This window comes from Pongo abelii, chromosome 10, assembly GCF_028885655.2.
Source record: "Pongo abelii isolate AG06213 chromosome 10, NHGRI_mPonAbe1-v2.0_pri, whole genome shotgun sequence".
In the NCBI taxonomy this organism is placed as follows: Eukaryota; Metazoa; Chordata; class Mammalia; order Primates; family Hominidae; genus Pongo; species Pongo abelii.
This window is the reverse complement of record NC_071995.2, coordinates 84,659,153-84,682,118: the sequence shown is the minus strand read 5'-3', so window position 1 is coordinate 84,682,118 and position 22,966 is coordinate 84,659,153. Positions and strand designations below refer to the sequence as shown.

The following is a 22,966-nucleotide window of genomic DNA, read 5'->3' as shown; positions in this document are numbered from 1 at the left end:
GGGGAGGGTATACATTTTGAGAATCTGCAATTCTTACTTTATTCTGGCAATTTATTCTGTTTTTAGCTTAGAACTAGTGACAAAAAAGTTAAACAAAGAGGTAGAATGAAGAAATGGCAGCACTGCTAAACTCCCAATTCAGGTCATCTCAGTGTGGATTCATTGTTTGGTGTGAAAGAATGGCCAAACAGCAGGCGTGCACTCATATATAAGCACACAGACCTATAAAAAAACACATTCAAAAATGAAAAGAAAAAAAAAGCTTTCCTGCTGCTGTGGCTTAACTTCAATAGTTTTTTACATAAAGAATTAACTGAATGATGAGGCTTCATAAGAGTTGAGAAGAGGGTAGTTGGGGAAGATCGATAGATAAGATGTTGATGTCTCATCTGATTTTTGATAAGGATATATTTCAAACTGTACACAGTGTAACACATAGTGTTGTATCTTCATGTATGTATCTGGAATCCAGGTGAGGTTTGTCTTTGGGTTTTACACAATACATTTCTCAATTTTTTAATGTTTTGAACCATAAATCCATTTCTAATACTGAGCTTCCCTTGTTTAGAATTTTTGGGGAATAGGCTTAAAGGAAAATATACAATAAAGTATATATTTTGCCAAGACATATTTCCAATAGTTTTTGTTAAAAAAAAAACAGTTTTAGGATGCAATATGCTCAAATAACTAAAAATGGACACATGCCATAAGGGAGGAGAAAAATGCTTTATATTTCTCCTATCTTACTAACAGATCAGTATATTGCTTGAGGTGACGATAGATTTATCAAAACGTCCACATTTCAATTTCCTTTCTGAAAGATGTTTTCAATAACATGTAAAGCTGCAGTTATTGGGTCAGTGTCAAGAACAGCTCTTTTTATTGGACATGCTCAACCAGTATATGTATGTTTCTTTTGCCCTCATCTCTTCCTCCCTTCTGCTTTCTGGAGCCTATATAGTTTACCTGGAACTGAAGTAGCAATGTTGTAATTTAAAGGTAGAAGCCATTAAGAGTGGCAAAGCAGAAAGAATCCTGAGTCGTTAGTGACTACAAACTTCCAAAACAGCCCTGAGCTTTCTATCTCAATCTCATTTGAGTCATCTTATTACTCTTTAGTTTTTTTGAATTACTTATGTTTCTACCCTATCTAGTAAAGACAGTCATCATGATGAGGACAGCATAACATGTAATACATTCTGTTTGCAGCGATCTTTCTTTGGTAATTATAATCAATCGATTGCATTGGGTGTTTCCTATGAATCATTCACTGAAAAGGCATGGCTAACTGCCAAGTCACACTCATCAAATATTTATTGAGGCTGACATTGCATTAGATACTGGAAATATATTACAATATAAAAAAACAACCATGGCTGGGCACGGTGGCTCACGCCTGTAATCCCAGCACTTTGGGAGACTGAGGTGGGCGGATCACGAGGTCAGGAGATCGAGATCATCCTGGCTAACATGGTGAAAACCCGTCTCTACTAAAAATACAAAAAAATTAGCTGGGCATGGTGATGAGCCATGGAGCGTATGTGGGACCTGTGGGAGACAGACTGACTCCTCTCCTTGGATTGGCTGAAGCTTGATGGAAGTGTGGATGAGGCGCTTAGGGTCTTTGCTCCTTCGTTAGCCCAAGGGTGGCAAGGGCAGTTCCACTGCATGGGCAGTGGCAGAGAGGCTTTGAATTGCCCCTGGAGGCTCTCTCCAGTGAGTTGCTGAGTTGGTACTGTCTTGATAGCTCCTTCAGGGGTGGCTGGAGTACCAGACCTGGAGGACCTGCCTGGTGAGGAGACATGGAAACAGGCACCTACGTTATGCTCTGTCTACTTTTTCATAGGGCTGCTATGGTACGCTTGGGGCTTGCTCCATTTCCTAGTCACCTCAGATTTTCCAGAACCTGGAGGCATCACCAGTGAAGGTTGCAAAACAGCAAAGATGGTAGCCTGTCCCTCCCTCTGGGAGCTTTGTCTCAGGGAGGTAGGGACCTGTTGCCAGCCTATAAGCATATATAAGAAATAGCTGGAGACCCCAGTTGAGAGGTCCCCCCCAGAGAGAAGGAACAAGATAGGAACCCACTTAAAAAAGCAGTCTGGCCATATTTTGGTAGATCAGCCCTGCTGCGCTGGGGGTCCACTTCAGCCCTCTGTCACCTCAGACACTCCAATGCTCAAAGGCTTGAGTGGTTAAGTCACCCAAACAGCAAAGATGGTGACCTACCTTCTCCTCTAGGAGTGCTGTCCTAGGGGAATTCAGATCTCTGATGGCTGGAGAGCTCAGGTGGGTGTGGCTGAAGGCCTTGACTGGGAGGTCCTGCCCAGGATCGAGTGCCTGCTTAAAGTAGCAGTCAGGCCACATTTTGGTAGAGCAGCAGTGCTGTGCTGGGGGATCCCATCTGCTCTGGATCGGCTCAGACTCTGCAAAGCCTGAAGGCTGGAATGGCAAAGGCGCCTGAACAGCAAAGATGGGAGCCTGACCCTACTTCTGGGAGATCCTTCTTAGGGGAGTGCAGTGCTGCTACTGGTAGCTGACTGTAATTTTAAGCCAGTGGGTCTAATCTTGTGAGGTGCTCTGGAAATGCAGCCTATGGGCTTTTGCTGCTCAGCCCCCTGGATTCAGCTCCTTGCCTGGGGATATGTACAGGAGTCTAACCTCCTACTTTGCTACAGCAGCAGCTACTTTTGCCAGAAAGTCGAAGTGTCTAAGGCTCCAGGGTTTCCATGCACACCTAAGTAGCTGCTCTGATGAGACTCCATGTAGCTCTGTCTGACAGACTGAAGATTGAAGGCCCTGGTGGAGTGGGTTCACAAGGAGATCTTTTGACCCTAGGGTAGCAAATATCTGTGGGAGAAGCATAGTTTCCTGGGGTGGCTCATTCATTCATGGCTTCCCTGGGCTGGGGAGGATCCCCTGACTCCATGTTGCTGCCAGGTGGCCCATTGTCTTATCTTGCTTTGCTTCATTTTCTGTGGGTCAAGTTGTTTCTATGATTAATGTCAGTGTGAGTACATGGGTGTTTCAGTTGAAGGTGTTGTATTTACTTGCCCCTTTTGTTCCTCTCCGTGAGAGCCACAAGCACTAGCTGCTTATAGTCAGCCATCTTGGCCACTTTTATATTTTTTTATAAGCCCTTTTAAATATTTACTTTTATAAGCCCTTTTAAATATTTTGGAAACTTCTTGTCAAAGAACTTAAAATCAACCAGGTTAAACGTGGGCCTTAAGGTGAGAGATTAACCTCAAAAGTTTGCTTGTGAAGACTTCTTCTGAACTCCTTTATGTCTCTCCAGTATACACACACTATCATGTTCACTCTATGAGGAACCCAGGATTCTTCTATTTGGTTATTCCACTGTGTAGGTCTTCTAGTTCCAAGCCACAGTATCTTTATAACCTGTATTATTTCCAAAGAGTCATCAATAATGATATCCTTTTATGTTGGATTCTTGAAATTTGTGTCTTCTCTCTTCTCTGTTTGCCAGTTTAACCAAAATTTATCAAAGCTTTTATCTGAAAAGCGAGTCAACTTTTGCTTTAATTGATTTTTCTTCAATTTTATCTTTCCGTTACTATTTTATTGTTCTTCTATAGAATCTTTATGGTTTCCTTGTTTTTTTCTTGCTTGGAAATTAGATCAGCCTTTCTTTGTTAGTTTCTTAATGTGGCTGCTTTTGTTATTTTAAATCATTCTTTTCGTCGAATATAGGCTTTCAAGCAAAACATTTTTTAAACACTGCTTTATTTTCATTCATTTGATGCAAAACGTCTTCTAATTTCCCTGGTTATTTTATTTTTCTCTTGGTATTTAATCAAGCCTTGACTTCCCTTTTACTTGATTATTTCTGAGTGTCAGACATTGTGTATAAAAATTATAGAAGTAATTTGAAGATATAAATTATATTATGTTCTTTAAGATGATTTACTTAATATCTGACTCAGATAAAGAATAAAAAGATAAAGAATAGAAGCACATGAAGCAAAATGAACTCTTCTGTTATTTATAAAGGCTAATCTGGAGATTGTAACTTATATTAGTGGACAAGAACTTCAGAATTAAGCCAAATTTATCTACTCACTTATTAATATATTCAATGTTCAAATGGGGACAAGCATCTTTACAGGAAGTAGAGCAGAGGAGAAGTTGCAATATCTAGAGAAAGGCTTTGTCCCCAGAAGATTTTAAAAAATAAAACCAAAATGCTGCTCTATGTACTGTAGCCTACAAGAAACATAAGAAAGAGCTACCAATCTAAGATTTGAAAAAGGTTAAACAGAGAAAGGAAAAAGGCCAATGTTTGGTGTACTTGAGCAAAAGAAAAACCATTGTGGCAAGAGTATCTTGGATACTAAAATTTGCTCTGTGTGTCTTTGTGTGTATGTATGCATGTGTAGGTGTGTGTGTATATACTATAAGATAGAATATTAATCTGAGACGCTAAGATAAATAGTTTGAATTGTACATTTTCATATAAATAATGTAAGTGTATAGAAGTCTCTCAGAATGTTGCTGATCTCAGATCTGTCTGTGGTAAGAAAACATATTTTTATATATGTTTAATACAAAGACATTTAGAAGACTGAGTGATCAAATTTGATTGGAATAATCAAGGAAAAACATGTATCTTTATAAATTTTCATTTGAAGTAGGCCTTTTAAGGAGGGAAATATTCTTTTCATTCTTTAAAATCTATCTGAAATATCATTTCCTAATTGAAGCTACTCTGATATCATCGTCTTTGTGCTTTCTACCTTGCTTAAATAGTTTATTCTACTATTGCCCACAGCTGATTCTTTACTATCTTCTTAGATAATAGTAGCCCTATATGAGCATTGCCTGCTCTTAAAACTACTCTATTTCTGGCACTTTTTGCATATGGATTAAATGCACAGGCTCTGGAGGCAGACTCTCTGGTTTGGATTCATGTCCCTTCATTTGCTATGTAACTTGAACAGATTGTTTAACCTCTTTGTGCTCCAATTTTCTCATCTGCACAATAGGGATAACAATAATAACAATAATACCAACTTCATAGGGTTGTTTTCAGCATTAAATGACATAATGCATGTTATCAGCATAAAGCAGCATCTGACAGATAAATGTGCTCAAACAAATATTAGCTCTTTCTCTCTTTCTTTTTTTTTTTTTTGAGATGGAGTCTCACTCTGTCACCCAGCCTGGAGTGCAGTGGCACTATCTCAGCTCACTGCAACCTCCACCACCTGGGTTCAAGCGATTCTTATGCCTCAGCCTCCTGAGTAGCTGGGACTACAGGTGTGTGCCACCATGCCTGGCTAATTTTTGTATTTTTGTAGAGATGGGGTTTCATGATGTTGGCCAGGCTGGTCTCAAACTCCTGACCTCAAGTGATCCAGCTACCTCAACCTCCCAAAGTGGTGGGATTAAAGGCGTCAGCCACTGAAACTGCCTTTACAAAATTATGACGAGAAAGTGAAGGGGATCTAACCTAACCGACTCCATCTTTCTACTAACCTCCAAGCTGTCCTTGTTCATTCCTGGGCATAGACTGAACTAACTTTGGGAGGAATTTAGTTTATAGTTTATAATTTAAAACGAAGGCAATAACAGCTCTTTCCCAAAACAAACCTCTTTCTTACCGGGGAACTCAACTGCCTTTGTAGGACTAAGAAATTAGACACAAGATTAGAAATTATGGTTTAGGAGTCACGCAGTTATAAGATCCTGACCCTCCCTAAACTGCTCCCAAGATCAGTGCTTGAGATATTTGGCAGACCCTGCACTTGATGAATCAGCTGGAACCACCCAGATTGATAAACTGGCTCATCTGATCTTGTAGCCCCCACCCAGGAACTGACTCAGCACGAAGAGACAACTTTGACTCCCTATGACTTCATCCCTGACCAATCAGCATTCCCAGTTTGCTGGCTTACCCTTACCTACTAAGTTGTCCTTAAAAATTCTGCTCCCTGAATGTTTGGGGAGTAATTTGAGTAATAATAAAACTCTAGTATCCCACATAGTGGGCTCTGCATGAATTATTCTTTCTTTATTGCAATTCCCCTTTCTTGGTAAATCAGCTCTGTCTAGGCTGCAGGCAAGGTGAACCCATTGGGTGGTTATAACATTGCACCTGAAAGCTCTTTCTCTTATGATTGTTGCTATATTATATTTTGAAGATGTCATCCACTTGATTGATTGGCTTGATTAAACAACTCTCTTATAAAACATATGAATTGATTCCTACAAAGACGTCTACAACATAGTTCATCATCCAAACAAGGATACTTTTATAAATAGAAGGCTCTGCTATTAATAATTACATTCAGACAGTTAAAAAGCAGAAGTATGTTTATCCTATTATTAGGCCATCCTATTATAAACCCATCATTTCAGTACATGTTGACTTTTAGTTAATGTATCTGCAAATATTTACTCAAACAAAGTTTTAGCTTCTACTATCTGTTCTCACACCACTATTGTATCTTGCCTGAATTATAGCATACACTTCCCAACTTTTTTTTTTTTGAGACAAGATTTAATTCCTGTTGTCCAGACTGGAGTGCAATGGCACTATCTCAGCTCACTGCAATCTCCACTGCCTCCTGGGCTCAAGTGATTCTCCTGCCTTAGCCTCTCAAGTAACTGGGACTACCACAACTGGCTAATTTTTACATTTTTGTAGTGGCAGGGTTTCACCATGTTGCCCAGGATGGTCTTGAACTCCTAGGCTCAGGCGATCCACCTTCCTCGGACTCTCAAAGTGCTAGGATTACAGACATGAGCCACCATGCCCAGCCACTTCCCAACTTTAAAAACATCAGAATATTATTTCAAAAATGTAAATTAGATAATATATTTCCATTTTAAAAACACTCCAGCAACTTCTATTTTCTTCAAACACTTCATAACTCCCAGGACCTGGTATATAGTATATGTGTACTTCATTATCAGTATCATAGATTGGTTTCTATCATCATCACCACATCATCATTATCATCGATCATTTTCTGTGTACCAAGACTTACATTAATATTTTAGGTACAATTCCCTTTAATCCACATAAAACTTTATGTATTATCCTTATGTATGAAATGAAGAAGCTGAAGTTTAGAGAGGTTAGACAACTTGCCTAATATTACACAACTTATGAGAGATAGAGTCAAATTTCAAAACCTGTTAGTCTGACACCAAAGCCCTTGGCAGTGAATATTAAGTTATATTTTCTTGCTCATTAATCTATTGATTACAATAAAACTGAACTCATATACAAATATTAAAAAATAAGTGCCTTTCCTTTCTCTTATTTTGTTTTAGCCTCATTTCCTGACACCCCTCCCATTTCACTGAATACACTGTAGCCATTCTGATTTTTCTTGTCTTCATACTGCAATGTTCATCTTCTTTCTAGGTTTTCACATGTGCTGATGTCCCCCTGGAGTGTTTTACCTACTGCAAATTGCCTGGATAATACCATGAAGTGACTGGCTTTGATGATATTTCCTCTATTATACTTTTTATTCTCTGTTCCTCTTTTATCAGGCACCTCCCTTCTGTTTTCCCAGACACAGTATTATCACTCTCCTTTAAACATCAAATTATTTGTATCAGTCTTCCACTAGATAGTAGGTATTATGAAGGCATATAGTGTCTACCTTGCACAGCACTGAATTACCAGAGTGCCTGCTGGCACATAATAGACACCTGAGAATGTGAAAGAAAAATTGCACTTACAGTTAAACAGGCAAGGAAGATTTATAAGATTAGTAGTGTATTCAACATTTATTACAAAGAAGGAGAGATATTGAACTGAACTCTACTGAAACACAAGGTGGTAGGATTGTTCGCAAATTAGGTGAACTAGTGGAAAGTATAATTGTCTCTCTGTATCTGCAGGCTCCTCATCCATGGGATTCAACCAACTGTGAATAAAAAATACTTGGAAAACAAAAAAAGTAACAATACAACAATAAAAATAATACAAATAAAAAAACACAGGATAGCAACTATTTACATAACACTTACATTGTATTAAGTAATCTACGCCAGGGAGGTGGCAAAGTCCAGGTATTGGAAGGTGGTTGACGCAAGCGCTGGTAAGAAGAATTTATCAACTTCAGTATAGGTTTAAAAAGGGAAGGTTTTGTTAGAAAAAAAGAACACTGCAGAAGAGTGCAGTGGGACGCTTCAGCAAGAGAGGACTGAGCATGCCATGATGGATTTTTCTTTAGAGATATTTATGGACCTTAAAGCGGGAGATTAAGAGTATTTTGGACCATTTTAGCCATGTAGGTCATGATAAATGATTACATTTGTAGACATTTTGGTGCCTTAATGCCAGCAAGGGTTGCACAATGAGTTTTGATAGGCATGCATTCCAGAGATGTATAGAAATTCTAGTTACTATATGTTTTTTTGCAAAGAAACCTGGAACAAGATGTGGGCTTTAAATAATAGTATAATTGCTTCTGAATTCCTCAGATAAAGAGTTTTGCCTCTGGATGGTCACCAGGTAATTTTGGCTATCCTCAATCTAGAGATGATTTTTAAGGGACTTGAGCATCTAGGTATCTGTGAGGTTCCTGGAACCAACCCCAAGAAACCATTCTACCAGAGGATATTAGTGAGGAGATTTGCCAATGTTATTAGGCCATCTGTGTTTGCTAATATTGCTCATCTAAGTTAGGCTTATACTGTCCCATAGAGACTGGCAGATAAGGCCATTATTTTTCTTTATGTTTTCATTTCAAAGGGATGTATCCCCAGATCCTAGAGAAAGACTTTAGTGGGTTGTAAAACTAGCAAGGTGCAGAGAGAAGATTTACATCTCAAAGAGGTAGAAAAATAATAAAATAACAAGTGTTCTGAAATAAATGCTCTAAGTAAAAAGAGATTAGTGGCCTAGAGTCAGAAAGAAACCTATCTATAGTTCAGTCAAGCAGAAGGAATGTTAAGGCTTCCTGGTCTAGATCTATATTTGTTGAGTTAATGGATAGTTAACCAGAAAATTCAAAAACATTCCATAATACAGTATAAAACTCTTGACATGTAATAATGGAAAAACTATTATGACTATGCATTTATATAATTTAAATAAACTGGGGAATAATACACAGCATTTAAAATTTTAAATATTCAAATGAATTTTTCTGAATACATTTTTACATTTTCCTAACTCATAAAAAATAAAATAACATTATTATAATATGGAGGTTCACAGATAGAGTTTAATGTTTTAATTGAACATCGTAGTTCTGCATTTGCTAAAACTTCTAAGAAATCACTGATGACTTTGAAGTACATTGCAAATCAAGTAACACTGTAACATAGTAGCTAAATAGACCAGAAATAATAATTTTTATTGCCTACTAACTGAAGTTCTTTCATATTTTGAATGGTGTTTAATGTTGTTTAAATTATTGTGGCTATAAAGGAAATATATCCAATCTAATTAAACCTGTGTAATTTCAAAGAAGGTAAATTTAGTAGCTGTATTTATATCCCCCAAAGTATCATTGGATATGGTATTGGTAATATTTTCAAAGCATTTTGCTTTTATTTCTTACACATTTAGGGTACTGTGAATCACCTCATATATAGGACAACAGATAATTTAGCTAAATTGATCATATTGTTCATTCTCTAAATTATATGACTTATTTCTTTTTCTTTCCAGCATCATCCATGTCTCTCCCAATTCCAGATGCCCAGCCATTTTGCATGTTTATGGAGCTTAATCCCAGACTTGAATTTCATTAACTGACCATAGCCTTAGTTAAGTTTCTACAGTAATGAGTTCATTGGGCTGAAATTTTGCAAAGATATTGGGGGAGAGAGAGGGGTAAACATCATCTACATTTGAAAAGACCACATTTACAAATCAGTACTCTTTAATGCAATTTTTTTTCCCCTTGACTAACTGGGAGTTTATTTGCATGCATTCTAAGTGACAGTGGAATGAGAAACTAAGATTTTGTCATTTTAATTTAACACAGACTCACCCAGAAAGCACAGCCCTGATTCTGCGTGAGAAAGGCTATCTCTACAGAAACTAAAACGTGAGTCCTGTTGATTTGTGTTACTGAATTTTACTACACTATATAACTGTCCTGGTGATATGATATGGCATTTATTAAGATATATAATGAGATAGTCTTGATTAAGTGCAATTTCTGCATTCTTATAAGGAATACAGAAAGTGAGAATTGATATGTTTGTTTTACTGTTTAGTTTAAAAGAATAATAGATACTTAACTCTGAAGAAGATAATGTATTTGTGCTATTAACTGATATTCTGTTTAAGGCATATGGTTTTATATGGTTTTGATATTCCAATGTATTTATGGTTGATAAAGTTTGTAAATAAGGTCCCTCACAAATAAACATTTTCCATGCCTTTTTTAACATAATTTAAAAATCTCTGTGACTAATATGCCTAAATACTTAGGACATATATTTATTATCTCAATTTTTCTCTTGGATTTTCCAAACAGAATAAGCTATCAGTTAATGATGAAGCTTAGTTCACTTTTCTTCTTTGCTCTGTCATCCATCTGTCTTTCAGCTATTTGCTAATGGTGGCCATCTCTGCTCACTGTTTGGCCTCTGATAAGTTGTCTTTGATAGCCTGCTGTTTTGTTCTTGAACCCTGCCATGGCTACAACTCTGGGATAGCAGAACTGTCAAAAATAAAAGTGAAAGAGCAAGAGGCACAGAGCCTGTGAAAGTTAGAGAGGACGTAAGGCCTGATAATTGAGAGAGAGGGGTAAATGATGAATTTTCAACTGGAAGATAGTTTTCGCTTTCTACCATTTGCTGTCACATTACCCGAAATAATAAGGGGAATTTTTTTCCCCAATAATGGCCAATGGGGGCTGTTTGCTTTGTGAGAATCTGCCAAGGAAACATGCCATGTGGCTTTATCTTTGAAAATGAGGGTGAGACAAGTTTGCCTGGCTGCAGATAAGTGACTTAGAAGGAATCCTATTCGGATGTACCTGTCATTAATTTATCAGGAGGTTTTGTGATTCACACATACTACTCTGTGTGCGATAGAGCATTAAATTGGTTTCCTCTGGGAGCAGGTCACATTCAGGGGTCGTCAGACTCATGCTATTGGATGATGTATGCTTGATTCATATAGCCTTTTTCTTCTGGTAACTTGAACATGTGTTAGATGATCCCTTGAAACATTTCGACAGCAAAAGGATTCACAAAAACTTGACTATCACTTAATATGCAAGTGTTTGTAACAAAAAAAAATGTTAATCAACCTGTCCTCTTTTAGCACAGTCATTTATTCTGATAATTAAGTAGTTATAGATATGTTTCAATTTAATGGCCTAGATCTTGATGAATGCACTTTCATAGCTCCTTTATTTATTTAAACAAAGGATATTTACTTAAGCTCATTAATTTACACTGAAAAAATGCAGAGCTGCTTTGAAGCAAGTCTCACAAAAAAAAAAAAACACCTTTAAAAAATAAAGGTTTTTCCCAATTACGATATGGCTTTTTACTGTGGAAATTTTACTTGATTACTTCGCATATTTTGAAAGACAATGACATGTGTTGTAAAATGAGATAGATATTGGTTTGAATTTGAGAGGAATATAAAAGGAAAATATGCTTATTTTTGTGTGCTTAGATTGTCTTGAGTGACTTGAGAGATTTGGGGCTTTTTTTTTCTTTTTTTTTGGAGAGATACTTGGCAAATACCAAAAAAAGAAAAAAAAATCCTTTCTTCATTTTATTATTTTCATGATGGAGTGTCTAAAACTAAAACCTAATATCTTTCCTTGAGTTTTAAGTGTGCTTCATTCTGTGCAAAATTAAGCCAATAAATGGCAAAGTGGCAGTTAAATGAAAGCAATCAGTAAAATCTTTCTAAAGTATTTTTAGCATGCCATGACAAAAGTCTTTACTGTGGGTAAATGAGCAATATAACCTGATTTTTTTTTTCTATTTTTATAATTTAAAATTGTTCATTATATTCTGTATTGCAATCCAAAACAAATGAGATCATTTCATGAAGTAGCAAAGAAAGACTTTTCCAAGTGGATACAAATGATGACTTTATGCTGGATTTACATGGTATACTCTTTTAATTTTGTCCCAGTTGTGTAAATGTGGAATATTCAACATAAACCAGAATTTTCTTATTGATGAATTAAAGCATAATTAGGGCATTACTGTAGGGAACCTATTAGACCTTTCGTGCATAATTCACCATAATTAAATGAGATATTCTTCACATCTCCCAATCCTTAAATTAAGACTGTGACCTTAAAACCTTGTAAGGCCTTCTAATAAACAGGAGTGTGGAATCAATATTTTTAATAAAATTATTTTAGAACTTCAAAATCTCCTGGTAAACATCTCTCTGAAGGAAGAAAAGGCAAAGAAAGAAAACTAGTTCGTGAAATTTGAAAAAAGAATACTATTATACCATCTGCAATGTACATATGCTTAGGCATATTTCTGCCTTGTTCTTTCCGTCCTAAAATTTTGTTTTCTATACAGCATAAAAAAATCCCTAAACTTTAATTTTTTTATGTCTTTACAAATACCATTATAAACATACAACCTATTAGGTTGTATTTGTTAGAGACATTTACAAGATTTCACAAACATTTTGCTGCTCAGATTATAGTGGTAGTTTTAAATAGTTCTCTCTATCTTTTGTAAATTTTCTTCTGCTCCACATGTAACATTAGGTAGTCAGGCAGATATGAGCAAGGCAGGAGAGGCCCCACCAACCACCAGGAATGCCAGGCGACGATCAGGTTATGATCAAGCAGTTGGTAAACTGTCTCTCTAAAAGAATTATTGGTCGCAGCCCATGCCAAGGAAAAGTAGTCTCCCAATAGATAGAAACACCAGAAACTGGTGATCAGCAGCTTCACAATAAGATCTCAGAAATTGAGTAAGTGTGCTCAGGAATGCACACTAAGAGGCAGAATTGTAGAGTTTAACTGGTGTATAACCTTCCTCTAAGAATACTCAACTGGGAAGGGAAAAATGCCTCAAGTCACTAAGGGGCAAAATGGTGGAGTTTAAACATTCGACTTGTAAGGGAAAAATGCCACAGTTGTACATGCGTATAACTTCAGTAAACACACTGCTCATGCAACCCCTCCCAAGTGCTGGCAGGCCACTGTGCATGCAGACAGCCCACCCCAAGGGAAGAATCAAGGGAGAAGGGATGCAACTGCTTGGAAGCATGCCAGTGTAAAAAATGCTAAGTCAAAGCTCAAGCCTCGCACTTGAATCTCTCAAGTTGCCTCCTTGGCCCTCTTCCAAGTGTACTTTACTTCCTTTCATTCCTGCCCTTCCTTCTCTATAACTTTTAATGAACTTTCACCCCTGCTCTAAAACTTGCCTTGGCCTCTCACTCTGCCTTTTGCCCCTAGGTCGAATTCTTTTAAGAAGACCAGAGTTGAGGTTGCTGCAGACCCACATGAATTCACCACTGCTAACATATATATACATGTATAGGGATATTAATTGCTTATGATAGCTCCCTATTTCTCAGACTTTGCTGAAGTAGTTTGAAGATGTCTTTGGAAAGGCCTTTTCTAATATTTCAATCTAGCCATTATCTCTGATAGACTTCTTTTACTTCATGACACTTGCCATAATTAAGTATAATTGTTTATTGTTTATTTGTGTATCTCTCCCACAAAACTTAAACATTATATACAGTGCCTAGCATAGTGCCTAGCATAAGTAATCAAAACATTTTGTTGACTGAATGAAATCAGATAATGAAAACCGGATAATTCTATAAATAAGACTATCACACAGATCCAAAAGTTATGTAATCACTGGTTTATTTAACAAAATATTTACAGATAGACTTTGTAAATAAATAGAGAATTCAGTAAGCATCACACCTCAGTAGACAACAAAAGTTACTAAAAACTTATTAGATATTAAATGCCATATGTATGCCAATATATTTTTCTCATTGGTCTCAAGATTTCTGGGTGGCACTCCTTGACAGATTAACAAGAGAAAAGTATAACGAATTTGTTTATTCAAAGTTTTACATGACACAGGAGCCTTCAGCAATAAAGGCCCAGAGAAATGGTGAAAAATGTATTTTTATCCGTGGGTTGGAATGAAGAATGGACAGTTATGTAAAAGAATAATTTGATAAAAATGATATGTACTAATGGCAATAAACTGGAGAGTAACTTGGCAAGGCCTGTTTGTCCAGATTCTTTTTGGCCTCTTTGTGTAACATTCCTACCCTATAGATATGAGTAAGTGCATATCACATTAGGGCCCTCAAAAGAGGGGACAGGAGAAGGTCAGAGAGATCTTTCTGCTTCTATGATTTTCTTAATTTCCTTCAGCTTAAAATACTCAGTCTACAATAAGTCTATATTTGGAGGTAGCATTTCCTGTGTCCTGTGACATGGAATACATAACTAGTATTGTCTAGAATAAATTATGAAATTTTCTGTGGATATCTTTTGAAATAGTTTAAAGAAACACACAAACACCTATGATTATTAAAAGCACCCATTCATTTATTTTACAAACATTTGTTGAGGGTTAACTATGTATGAAACTGTGCAGAGATCTGCAGGGGATTTACCACTGTAAATTTTTAACTCTAACACCATGAAAATGATACACAGTAGGGAAATTTAATATACACTTTAAAATACAGTAGAGCTTTAACTATAAAGTGAAAGTTGAAAATGTCAATATTCATTAAGAAGTATTAAGTATTACTTAATGTGAAAGTATATTATAAAGTTTATAGTATTAAGAAGAATGAGACTTCATTTTCAACTGAGGGAAGCAGCAAAAGTACATTGCTGTTGTTGATTTGAATCTAAGCTTTGAAGAAAACTTGAGGGATTCTCGGCATAGGAAATGGAATCAGGAAAGGTATGAAGCAGGTGTTTAGTAAGAATTAGTTGCTTATTTTGGCAGGCATGTCAGCTAAATGTAGGAGGATAGAAAATATTATGTTTGACAGCTGCTATGGATAAAAGTTACATATTAAAGTAGATTAGGACAAGATTGTGGAAGATTAATACTAGTTTAAGGAGTTGGGATTCTGCTGGTATGTAACTATGTCCGCTGAACCAGCTCTTATCTTAGAAGCATAGAATGTAAATCCCAAAGTGCTGGGATTACAGGCGTGAGCCAACACGCCCGGCCAAATTTTTCTATTATTTTTGTTGCATTAGAGCAAGTTTTGGAACAAGGTTATGTAACTCTAACAAGTGTGTTCATTTTCAAGATTATTTTTACTATTCAAGATCTTGTTCTATTTATTTATTTATTTATTTATTTATTTATTTTATTTATTTATTGAGACGGAGTCTTGCTCTGTTGACCAGGCTGGAGTGCAATGGCATGGTCTTGGCTCACTGCAACCTCTGCCCCCGGGCTCAAGTGATTCTCCTGCCTCGGCCTCCCAAGTAGCTGGGATTACATGCACCCACCTCCACGCCAGCTGATTTTTGTATTTTTAGTAGAGATGAAGTTTTACCATGTTGGCTCGGCTAGTCTTGAACTCCTGACCTCGTGATATGCCCACCTTGGCTTCCCAAAGTGCTGAGATTACAGGTGTGAGCCACCCTGCCTGGCCCTTTCTATTTTATTTTAAAGTCAGCTTATGAGTTGCTTTAACTTCTTATAACATTTTGATTAAAATTGCATTAAAGCTAACAAATCCAAGATAATTAAGATCTAAAGAAACATTGAGACTTCTCATTTGTGAAGATGATATAGCTCTCCTTTAATTTGTCTTATATTATTTCTCGTTGAAGCAATTTGTAGTCTTCATCATATGAATCTCACAAATTTTGTTACAATTATTCCTGCTTGATATTTCTTGGCGCTATTATAAATGGTAATATTTTAATATTTTTATTTTCTATTGTTGGTGTATAGAAATACAATTAATTTTTATACTGACCTTGAATCCCATGGCTTTGCTAAATTTACGTACAAATTCAAGTATTCTATTACCGTTATTGTCGATTCCACAGACTTTTCTATAGGCATACTAGTGTTATCTGATAATCAAGACTTCCATTCCAACATTTGTATTTTTCTTTCTTTCTTACCCTATTTCACTGGCTGGGACTTCTATTACAATGTTGAACTGCAGTGGTGATAACTGATTTGCTTCTTGTATTCTCAAAGTTTAGAAACATGTTCAATGTTTTCTCTCATAAATATAAGTCAGCGTAGGTTTTTCACATATACCATTAATTAATGGTATATTGATGGTACTAATGGTACATTATTGGTATTGGTACATATAATGGTACATTAAACATTTAAAAAGCTAAATTTAAGGTAAAGGTGGCACATTGAACACTTACATCTACTTTCCATCCTTGAACTCCAATAAAATGACACTAAAGAGTGTTTTGTTTTCATTTCAAGACACAAACCTTCAAAATGGGAGGTTGGAGGTCAAGAACAATGCAACAACATTTTGCTAGCTGGGAAGTTTCTGGACTAGAGGTAAATAATAAACGGTTGAAAAAAAATAAACCTTAAGCTGTCAGTGGGGAAAGATAAGAAATAATATTGATCCCACGCTATGGAATTCCTCAAAGTCTTAGGAACTTGCAGCAAAGATACCTTTTGTGCAAGTTATAAAAGATGGAATAGAGTGGAGAAAACAAAGAAACAGATTGATTGAAAACCAAGAACTCCTGTCAGTTCTCTGCATATTCAATTTTTTTTGTAGGTGGAATTTCCTTCTTGGTAACAATATCATTGTGTATCTTTAAATATATTAAGTCAGAGTTTTTGTCAATTTTGAGATTTTATTTTCTTTTTACCTCAATTTTCTCCAATTTTTTCCACTTAAACAAATTTGATTTATATAATTTCAATTCCACTACAGCAGATGTGATGTTCTTGGTTTGCATTAACAAGCAAACTCATAAATCACAAGTTTTCAAACAACACCAGGTTTACACCGCTTTAAGAAAGGGTACAAACCAAGCAAAAGTTAGCAGCGTGGTGACTAGGCTGAAGCAAGTGAGGCACTCACTTTGAGTGAAAGTTTGAGTATGCATCAATCAACTCAGCAATCCAAATAAATAATATTTTAATATAATACAATGAAAATAAAAAATTAAAAAATCCAAAACTAACAAAACAAATTTAAAACAAAGACAAGATCAATATTACTGATTTTTCCTTTTGCCTCAGCTTCAATATGGCTTGTCACAGGACTCTAATATAGTGCTGGGAGATAAATGAGGGCAATTCCTGGGAAACAAAGTAAAAAGACAGATAAATGAAAAACAGGATAATAAGATAATGGTAAAAGCATATTTTACAGTTTGTTTTGCATTAGTCCTTACATGTCTATTATCTTGAGTACATACATAACTAATTATAAAGATATAGTTCTAGTCATTGTAGGGAAAAGTTTTAGAAAGGGTGGATGAGCCATCTGACCAGTGTTCTGCTATTTGAAGCAGTAATATAAAAGGCTTCCTGACATCAAAATACAAATTGCCAATTGTCTGAATCATCCTTCTTAACTAGCTTATTGTCTTATTTTTGTTATTATTGTTTAAATAGTGAAGTAAGTCTCCTTTAAAGTGGCTTTTGTTAGTTAAAATATTTTGCCTTTAATTATTTATTAACCGCTTTCGTTTCTGATTGTTCACACTGTTTTATTTTGTATGAAATAGAAAATGGTACGATACTTACACACTTTGACAAATGTAAAGGCTCAAGTGGGTTTTCTTGATTTTATAAGTGATTAGATACATTTGTTTTACAAACACAGAATTTCCCTTTTGTGACATAAAATATGATCCACATGTATTTAGAATCTAAACTAGTTATTTACTCTTCAATAATTTCATCTACCTTTTCTGGAATAAAAATGTTACCATTTTATTAAAAAGCCTAGAAGATTTAAGTGCTTATAATGCTTTATTTCTCTTTGTAATTCATTTTTTTCTTTTTTCACCTTTACTGAGGTATAATAGATAAATAAAAGTGTATAAATTAATCGTGTACACTGTGATGTTTTAATATAGGTATACATTGTGAAATGAACAACACAATGAAACTAATTAACATATAAATCACCTAACATAATTACTGTGTGTGTGTGTGTGTGTGTATGTGTAATGAGAATACTGCAGATCTACCCTCTTAGCAAATTTTAAGTATATACTACATTATTAACTATAATCACCAAGCTGTACATTAGGTCTCATATTCTTTTTTTCTTCAGCTGAGTGACAGGGTAAAAAGTAAATATTTGTTGGCTGCTTAATATAAAAATATATGTATTTTATCTCACATAATCCTCCAATAATATTATGTAAAATAAAATATTATTCTTATTCTAAATAATAGGCAAGCTCAGATCAGTAATATAATTTGCTCACAGTTACATAGTTAGCAGAGTCAAGATGGTCTTTCTAACTTCAAAGCCCAAGCAATATTAACCTCGCCATTTTGACATGAAGAATGTAATAAAATAAACAGAGTAAAAATGACTGTATAGGGAACCCTGTGTCAAGCATTATTATTATTTTTTTTCTTTTTGGAGACAGGGTCTCAGTCTGTTGCCCAGGCAAGAGTGCAGTGGTATGATCACTGCTCATTGCAGCCTCGACCTCCTGGGCTCAGGTGATCCTCCTGCTTCAGCCTCCTGGGTAGCCGAGAATACAGGCTGCACCAGCAGACCAGGCTAATTTTTGTATTTTTTGTAGAGATAGTGCGTTGACATATTGCCCAGGCTGGTCTTGAACTCCTGGGCTCAAGCAGTCCACCTGCCTTGACCTCCCAAAATGCAGGGATTACAGGTGTGAGCCACTGTGCCTAGCCTCAAGCACTATTTTAATTGTTTTAATGCTACATCTCTTTTACCCACCTTGCAGATAATAAGCTATAGAGATCTTTGGATTTGCTCATGCACAGAGCAAAGTAGTCAAGTCAGGATTGAACTGTAATCCTTTTTGATTGCAAAGTTAGAAATGTGCCAATATTATATTTTACATGTATTTGTGAATTGGGGTAAGGTTTTGTTTTGCTTTTCACTCTACATAGTGTAGCTCTACTAAGGTCTAAATAAATTCCTAATTTTTTGATATGCTGCTGGAATATACAATGATTAATGAGAACTTAATGTGGAAAAATCTGGAAAGATATCAATTCATGTTTACATGGAGGACAAAACTTTTTATAATCCTCAGTATTGGTAGTTACTGTGAATTAAATTATATTAAGGGACAATCCAATCTAAAAAAAATAAATGTCTGTACTTGAATGTCTACTTACTGCAAATAACATACATAGAATTGATCTAGTAGCTTGAAATTGTTGTTCATCCCTGTGTGAAGCATAAGTGAAGAATGTAACATTTATATTAAAACAATTGACTGCTTCTGAACATCTCACATAGGTCAAAAAATTGACATTTATTTTATAGCAAGTAACAGAATCGCTGAAATAATTTTTAAATGCTCATCTGAAACTGAACATGTCATTTTAACACTGCAAGGCTCAATAATAATCATTAGGAAGCGGTTATTTGGGAAAAACAAACAATTGTCATTAGATTTCTAACACTGTTATCCAAGTACTTCTATTAAGCCACATCTCTTGAGAATGATACAAACCAAATAAACATTCCAACATAAATCTGGGGCAGAGAGCGAATGTTTCTGGAAAAGAAATATTGATTGTTTTTCTAATTTGCTTTGCACAAGCAGAAAAAAAAACCAACTCTCATTTCTCTACGGATTAGTTGTCAAAGCGTATATATTCTCATTGCTTTACCTGCTAATACAAAATTAGAATATTCTAAATGGTGCAATAACTGTCATTTATATATTTTCCCTTTCGAATTTACACTTAATTAAGTGGCGCATATGAAATATGCTCTAATTACTCCTGGATTTAAATCACATATTTAGCAGTATAATCTACTACTAAATTAAATTAAAAGCAATAATAAATATAACAAAATCAAATAAAATTAATGTAGAATATGTTTAATTAATAAGTAACCAAAATGCACAAAAAGAATTAAAAGAATGTAAGAATATGGAAATTATGTATACAAAACATGAAATAAAATCAAGCTCATTTGTGGTCACTAATACAACATAATACGTATTTGCTTTTAATGAGGATGTATTAAACAGTGCTATCTACCACTGTTTTACCACCCATGAGAATCTGCCTAAATTTGTAAGATGGATAACTAAAAGAAAGGGGCAATATATAACCATAAAAGAAGAAATTGCTATTTGTTTTTAACTGTGGAGATTTTACTAGTTAAGATAAATGAGTTTGTGACAGTATACTTAATTTACATTGCTGAATTTAATTAAAAATAAAGAAATTATGCTTCCAGTAATCAATGTAAAGAAAAAATAAAACTAATTGAAGTTTCATTTTTACTTCCAGTTTTCTTTTGATTCGTAGTAGCTTATATAAGAATACATAGTCCATATTAAAATACAATATTTTGTCATCTGATTTCACCATTTTATAAACTTGAATAATTCATGGGAATAGAAGAATATTGCCTCATTTAGGCTAGTGGCAAAGATTTAGTAGCTTTAGGTAGTTCTTGATTCTAAATATCAAATTGCGATGATAGGAATTGGCGGAAGCATCAACTATTTTATTGGAAAATGTTTCAATGAGAAGGCATGAAGCATGAAGCTATAAAGTTATTTTAAAGTAATTTTGATTAGTAAATATACAAAAATAAGATATATTGTATATTTCGTCTATTTATATATATGTATGTATTTACTACGGTAGTTATATTGTTTTGCTGCTGTGAATTTCTGTTAAGTAATTATTTGAAACAGAACATCTATGAGATTTGGATAATATTATATTTTCCTTAAGTTAAATTAACTGTATTATTATCTTTTTACATGCTTAGTGTTTTTCTTTGCCTTCTGCATATTGAAAAATATCTTATTTTACGATCCTAAATAACTGTTGTGGTTTTTTTCATATTATTTTATTCATCCCTTTAATATTATTTTAGGAAATAAAGATGAAATATATTAAAACTTTACCATATTAACCACTGATACAAAAAGCAAGTTGAATAGTAAAATATGGATGATTATAATAATTTACTCTGAATTCATGTAACTTTAGAGAGATACATTTGATATTAACTAAACACTTAATTTTTATAGAAAACTTGAATAATATATGTATTTATTTAGGGTTACAATGAGAAATATAAAAATTATAAATTGTTCTTCCAGCAGAAGTATATCACTAAACAGCATTGTATAGTTAACATTAAAAAAAAAAAAAAAAAACTTCCAAGAGAATATTTCTGTGGGCTTTGTGAAATCTTTCAAATTCCTGTAAACTTATATTATCTATCAAACCTCATGTGTTGCAGAGTTTTACAATAGGATTTTAAGTGCTGATTGAAAGCCAAGAAAAATGAGCAATGCTTGTGATGAGTTTATAAACATCTTAATAATTATTTGAATAATGAATAAAATATAAAATGAACTCTTCCGCATTTCCTGCAATAAACTTGACAATGTATACAGAAACTGAAGCAAGTATTACTATAAATTTAAAACTGATATTTTCACAATCCAAATCTAAAGTACTTTGTCTCATGCTAGTATAATTTTGCAATCTAAAAATGTATGCTCTATGACTCATATATGAACACATTATTGGACTTGTAAAAATGCTAGAAGGTAATATTTAGGGAAAATACTTTGTGTTTTCAGGTCAAAGCAACTAAATTGCCCTTCCCGTTGACCATTTTCAATGAATTAAACAAAGTAAGAGCAATGACAGCTTTACCAGCAGATGCCTTAAATAAAAATAAAAAATAAAAAACATTAAGAAACCTCTAAATTCATTTTTTTCTAAACAATAAATATAATACTGAATTGGCTTCATCCTCTTAGAAAAATAAGGAAAGAAACAAAGCTGTTAAGATTATAAGTCTAAAAAGGTAATAGCAACCAAAGTTAGTTCAATAGCTAAACCAATGGTTTAGAATGAAACATGTAAGCAGCTCTCTGATTTTTTTTCTTTTTACTTTAAGTTCTAGGGTACATGTGAAAAATGTGCAGGTTTGTTACATATGTATACATGTGCCATGTTGGTGGGCTGCACCCATTAACTCGTCATTTACATTAGGTATATCTCCTAATGCTATCCCCCCCTGCCCTCCCACCACCCCATGATAGGCCCCAGTGTGTGATGTTCCCCACCCTGTGTCCATGTGTTCTTATTGTTCAATTCCCATCTATGAGCAAGAAGATGCGGTGTTTGGTTTTTTGTCCTTGCAATAGTTTGCTCAGAATGATGGTTTCCATCTTCATCCATGTCCCTGTAAAGGACATGAACTCATCCTTTTTTATGGCTGCATAGTATTCCATGGTGTGTATGTGCCACATTTTCTTAATCCAGTCTATCACTGATGGACATTTGGGTTGGTTCCAAGTCTTTGCTATTGTGAATAGTGCCGCAATAAACATACATGTGCATGTGTCTTTATAGCAGCATGATTTATAATCCTTTGGGTATATGCCCAGTAATGGGATGGCTAGGACAAATGGTATTTCTAGTTCTAGATCCCTGAGGAATCGCCATACTGTCTTCCACAATGGTTGAACTAGTTTACAGTCCCACCAACAATGTAAAAGTGTTCCTATTTCTCCACAACTTCTCCAACACCTGTTGTTTCCTGACTTGTTAATGATCGCCATTCTAACTGGTGTGAGATGGTATCTCATAGCTCTCTGATTTTTAAAAAAGTATAACTTGAGGACATTTTTTAAAAACAACGTAGTGGTATTTGAATAAATATATTTTCTGGTGGCCATTTTCAGCATTTTAAAAGCATTCAGCTAGTATTGTTTTCAATGGTGTGTCTTAGTTTTCCCATTAGCTCTTAAAATTAAAATAATAAATAAATCCCAAACTATCAAAATACTCCCTGAAGCTCAGTAGAAAT

At 34.8% G+C, this 22,966-nt stretch overlaps 1 protein-coding gene across 1 annotated transcript in view; it reads left to right on the top strand.

Annotated features, from left to right (window-relative positions):
* Nucleotides 1–22,966, top strand: part of MGAT4C (MGAT4 family member C) — a 480,138-nt gene that overhangs the window by 85,589 nt on the left and 371,583 nt on the right. The window contains exon 2 of the mRNA XM_009248077.3: nt 9,978–10,040. The gene's annotated coding sequence lies outside the window, so the exon portion shown is untranslated. The remainder of the gene's footprint in view (nt 1–9,977; nt 10,041–22,966) is intronic.